This window comes from Scardinius erythrophthalmus (assembly GCF_964197995.2).
Source record: "Scardinius erythrophthalmus genome assembly, chromosome: 7".
Lineage (NCBI taxonomy): Eukaryota > Metazoa > Chordata > Actinopteri > Cypriniformes > Leuciscidae > Scardinius > Scardinius erythrophthalmus.
In genome coordinates, this window is record NC_138227.1 from 17,063,777 (window position 1) to 17,069,788 (window position 6,012).

The window sequence follows — 6,012 nt, forward strand, 5'->3', positions numbered from 1 at the left end:
CTGAACACACGCTATTTCCCGGATTGCTCTCCAAATCAGTTGTGCATCCAGGCTGACCCTCTTACAGACTTTACTTCAATTAGCCACCAAGTGAATCATGGGTCAATCTGCTCCCGTTGCCATGGCAACCTGACGTAAAAGATTCTCGGATTCTCTTGACACTACTGGAGGTTACACTAACATCTCTGCTGAGGATGTGCATATTATGTGGGCACACGGTTAAATGAAGCATTCTCAAATTATAATATTTTGAAATACTCTAAATGTGGGGCATTTATATGGCAAAACTAGAAAAAGAGCACTCACTCAAGTGTCCTCAAGTATTCATCATTAGATGTGGATAAATATTGTGGATAAACACACAATACCTTGACCCTGACATCAGTTAGAAGCTGCTTCATATAATTTCTTCAAATTAGATTATAGTAACCAAAAAAAAAAAAAAAAAAAAAACCCTGATGGTATAATATTTTGGGTTGTTGCCAGGGTTTTTCTATGTGGTTGCTAAAGTGTTCCAAGTGTTTTTTTATTTAAATGTTGCTATCCAGTTGCTTGGGTGTTCTGGGTGGTTACTAAGGTGTTCTTACTGTTTTTACCATGTTTTTATGCAGTTGCTACAGTGATCTGGGTGGCACAATGTGCACGGTATACATAATTATAATCTACAAGAGGATACCTAAAAAACAAGTCCATACCATATGAATGAATAAATACGTAAATATATATATATATTTATACATATAATTTTTAAATATGTTGTTAGGGTGCTTGTTAAGGCATTTGATGGGTGGTTGATAACATTTTGGGTGGTTTTAGCATGTTGCTATGCAGTTGCTGTAGTGTTCTGGGTGGTTAATTCGTTGCTAGGGGGTTGCTAAGGAGTGGTTTTAAGCATGTTGATGTGCTGTAGCTAGGGTACTCTGGGTATTCTGGGTTACCAAGGTGTTTCTGAGCATTTTTTGCATGTGGTTGCTTTGCTGTTCTAGGTGGTAAACACAGGACTGGGTAAAAAATACCGGTTTCTCGATTTTAATCGATTCTCATGATTGAAGAACTGATATCGATTGTAAAATCCCAATAATTAATCTCAGTCTATGCTGTTTTCAGTTGATAAATGAACAAAACTTTGCAGCGCACATCCCATCTAATCAATCACAATAAGCTTTGTGCTTCGTTACTTTTGTGCTCGTCAACGTCTTAACTTTAAAACTCTGTAAATTTTATTACAAAATTCAAACAATAAATACCGCTTTGGCGCTCTTTAATGTGGCGCGACAGATCACGGACACATCAGCATGGACACCGGCACCGCACAGGTTAAGCCACCGGCATGGACAACTGGACACACCGGCAAAGGCACGGACACCGGCACGGAGACACAGGCATTCATTATATTGACACTAATTATATCATTACAAAAAAGTATTATTAACGTTATTATTAGCCTTTGTAAACTTCCTTATGTGGAATGTAAGTAGCTACAAATCAGTTAAGTGTAACCTTTAATATTATAGTGATGTACCAACTAGTTTCCCTGTAGAGTTTACACCATTAGCTGAGAGATTTTTTTTTTCCCATGTACTGTATAGGCCCCAATTAATCTATATCGAATCATAAGCTTGCGAATTGACATTGAAATCAAATCTAATTGTGCAATTTGTGGCAATGCCCAGCTCTAGTTGCTACAACAGGTGGTTACTAAAGACTTCTGAGAGGTTTCAAGCATGTTGATGTGCAGTAGGCTATAGCATTTTTATTCATTAGCTGTTATGCGACTGTTAGGGCGTTCTGAGTGGTTAATGCATTGCTAGGTGGTAGAGTTCTGAGTGGTTTTAACATGTTGTTAGGCCGTTTCTAAAGTTTTCTGGTTGCTTGTTGGCTGACTGATATAAATGTTTTAAATTGTGTAATGAAAATACTGAAGAAATTGGACCAGACCGATAACCTCATTACAGCATGGGTTTCATAACAGCACTTGCATGACCTTTGCCTCAAAGATCACACTCTGCTGTGTTGTTTCATAACATAAAAGGTTTTTGAGCTAGCAGTCCCTTGTGTTCAGACATGCAGTTCAAAGTAATCCAGGGCACATTCAGGCCCAAAAAAACCCATCAGCACCATGTTTCTTCTTCGCCTTTGTTAAACACTCATAGGCCTCACGCCGTGACGTCAGTGCAAGTCTTTGCCATACTCAGAAAAAGGAGGAGGAAATGGATGTATGATCCAGGGGGGGAAACAGCTTTCAGAGCTTTCAAGAAGGTTTGATTTGAGCAGTCAACCCCCTGCCCTCCCTCACTTTCACAACCCTGCTATCACACCTCCGCCTGCACAGCCTTATGGGACGCAGGTTTTACGTCAGCATGTGTCAGCTCAGCCCATAGTCTGCCTCTGCTGCTAAATGACTGCAGTAATTGATTCAGAAGAGCAGAACGAGCCTCAGCTAATTGGTCTGTGGCAGCAGCTGCTACGTTTTCTGTTCTCTTCTCAAATCTTCTCCCAGTTCACGTCAAACATAGCAACGCACTTTTATAAGCTGTGCAAATATGAGGGGGAGGTTGGCCGTACATCATCTGATGGATGATTGAAAAGTGCTTTGCTCTGGAAGGTTCTGCAGTTTCTGTTATCGGCAGGTCACTGAGGAGAAGTGGCATATTTGCTTCAGTGCTCTTGGAAAACTAGAACAAGACAACACAGTTTATTTGCTTTTGTTGATCTTCAGTTTATATCAACAACTTGCAATCTTGTGCTCATTTTTTGCTAAACAAAAATCCTGTTGTTAAGTTGCAAAATAGTTGCAGAATGGTTTGTGTTACTGTGATAGTGGAACATTCTTTTATTTCCACAAAAAACCTTTTCTGGTTAACCAAAAGTTGTACATTGTACACTGAATTTAATGTGCAACCTTGTGTCTTTTTTATAAACAACAGCCCATTTAAATTTTTTCTTTTTTTAGTGCTGTTGAAAGGCATAGGCTATGGATTAAAGACCCATTCACACCAAGAACAATAGGCCTAACTATAATTATATATTAGCATATCGTTCTGTTTATAGATGTGCGCTTGTCTGTCGCTTTAAATGGTCAAGCTCGTTACAGGATGGCTTCTGATTGGCTGTCAATCTTTTTATCGTTCATCAGCTGAATAAAATCATTCTGAAAGTGATTCCAACAATATCGTTTCTCTGTGCCGTTATCGTTATAGATGTGGTGTGAACTCTGCTATTCTTTAATTGAGAACGCTCTTTTAGAACTATATCGTTATCTTTATAGTTATCGTCCTTGGTGTGAACAGGCCTTTAGACAAAATGAATTTGCTTAATAATATTTGTTGCTCTTAAATTGCTGTTGTATACAGTATATAGCTGTTGCATTCTTGAAAATGGTTATCTTCCGACGTAAAAAAATGACGTAGTGAATCTTAATAGTTTGCTGTTAACATTACAAATGAAAACATTTCATTTTTACATAATCCTTTGCTTACACTACCTATTGTGCATATGACAGTAAAACACTGTTCAAATTTCTTTTCCTAATTTATTATTTTTTTTTTGTAAAAAGTTGCAAAATTACAGAATGGTTAAGGGAACTCTCTTCTTCATTTCTGTAAACAATCGGTTCCCAAAAATTGTACAGTGGGATAAATTTACTGTGGAACTATGTGTCTTTCATAAAAAAACAGACTGAATGCTCAAGATTTGGTCTACAGTGAAGAAGGGTTGAAACAGCAAAGGTTATTTAGAATAAGGAAAGTACATAATATTTTTCCACTAACTGCAAATGTTTTGTTCATTTCACAAATGGACCATATGGCAAGTCAAGCATCCTCTTGCCTGAATCTGTACTTCTTTTTCTGTGACCCTGAGCCACCGATCTCTTCCTTTGCTATGTTTTCCCTCACCGTGCCTATCCGTGTGCTATTTGAATGGTGATCGCCAGCACCATTCACTCTAAATTGTAACCTGTCACAAGCCCACATCTTCAGGCATGAGTCACTCATTCTAAGTTGGTGGTCCGTGGTCTAGAAGTTGATCGGACGAACAGTGATGGCTGTGGTTGAGGTGTGAGGCTAAATGTATTTCCACTGGATGAACATTCATCCAATTAACTGCTGACATCATACCCACCAGGATAGGTTCATCTGCTTGCAGTTAATATGTTTATGGCAGTTTGGCAAATGTACTGTGTTTTTAGCAATCTTTTTATTTTCAAGGTCATCAGTGTATATGTAATTTCCCATACACTAAATGAAATCTTAGCTGTGAAAATTGAACTGTAAAATTGCAGAAAATTGCATGTTAGGAATGGATTCTCCCATGTATTTTTGGAACAATACATCAGGGAACAAGACAGCAAACGGAGATTAATTCAAAGAACAAATGTTCTTTTCCAGGTAATGACTATACTTTTGAAGCAACAGCACAAGTATAACATCTAATCAGACATGGCCAAGTAATTTATGCAAATGCAGCTTAGCCAAGGCGCTGATGTTTCCTCATATACATAGAGAGAAGTAAAAATGAAAATACATTAACAGATTGTCAGTAGGCGTAAATATAATGCTGCTCATTAAATATAAAATCAGCAATAATTTAATGCAAATTCAAGGGACCCAGTACCAATTTATTATTATTATTTAAATGAAATGTTACTCCAAGATAGCAAAATATTTTCTGAATAAATTTGCAAAACCAAAATAGTGTCATTATCCCTGCTCTCCTGTAGTATAAAGTTATATTCTGGTTTTCTCATACAGGTATGTGAAACAGGCACCGACACTATGCACACAGGCTTAAGTGCGCATGTTCAAGATCATGTTTATCCTTGAGATGAGGGTGTAGGGGGTGCAGGCTGAATTTTTTTCTTCCTGGTGCTTCCTAAAAAGCGTGGAGTATACATGAAAGAGCTTAGCCTGATGTTATATAAACAGCAAGGGCCAAGGGTGGTCTGCACACACCTCGAGGGGCCTGGACCTTTGAGAAAAGAGTACAGGAATCATGTTCTAACATTAATAAGCTCAGAGTGGAAAATATGAGGGAGGCATCTGAGGAAAGAGTATACAGGCGATCGGAGGCAGGGCTGGATCTGAGAGAGCCTGATGTGAGCGAGGAATGCTTGACGTCATTCGGAGTGGCCTCCAGCTACTTGATTATTAACAGCTGACAGCCCCCCTCTGCATGTTCTTTAGGGTCATATACCGAATCAAACAGAATGTAGATGGCCCAGAATGTGGATATTTAATCATATTTCTGTTTTAATATCATTGGACTGGATGGAAATTATAAAGCTTTGTCAAAATAAAGAATTCCAGATTTTGTTTTTGTATAAATAAATAACTCCAATATATTTGTGTTTTGGAAGATATTAAATCAACAATAATGTGTTTCCCCCTAAGATTTCTTGGCACCATTTAACAATAACCTTGAAACCTTTCAATCAATTTTTTGTACATTTTTAGTAATTCACACAAAAATAAACATTCTCTCACATTCTTCACTATAAAAGTAGGCTATTCTAAAAATACAATAGTACATTTGACTCATGCACGGGAATCTTTCCCGTCAAGACTAGAAGCAAATTGCCCCAAAAAGGCAATTTTTTTTTACACAGTCTATGCTATTTAGTTGCTTACAAGTTTCTACAAAAGATGACAACTACCACATGAATTTAGTTTTGTGCTTCGGGAATCAGATGAATGTTGTAGCCTAGTCCTTACAAATTTATTAATAACATAGGATTTTAAAGTAGGACTACTGATTTCAGAATTTACCTTCGAAGTATGACTGTCTGAAATTCATGTTGTAAATCAGCTCCATATTATGTTACTCATTAATCCAAAACTGCCTTTCTAAAAACCCATTGGAAATTCCAGAAGGAACACAAGATTAATTTGCCTCTGTCTTTAAATCAATATTATTTATTATATTACAACCAATATATACTTTTTTGTTATTTTTATTTTTGAGTATTTATTTTTATGTAGGCCTGTGCATATGTGGTTAATTCGTTCTCACTCT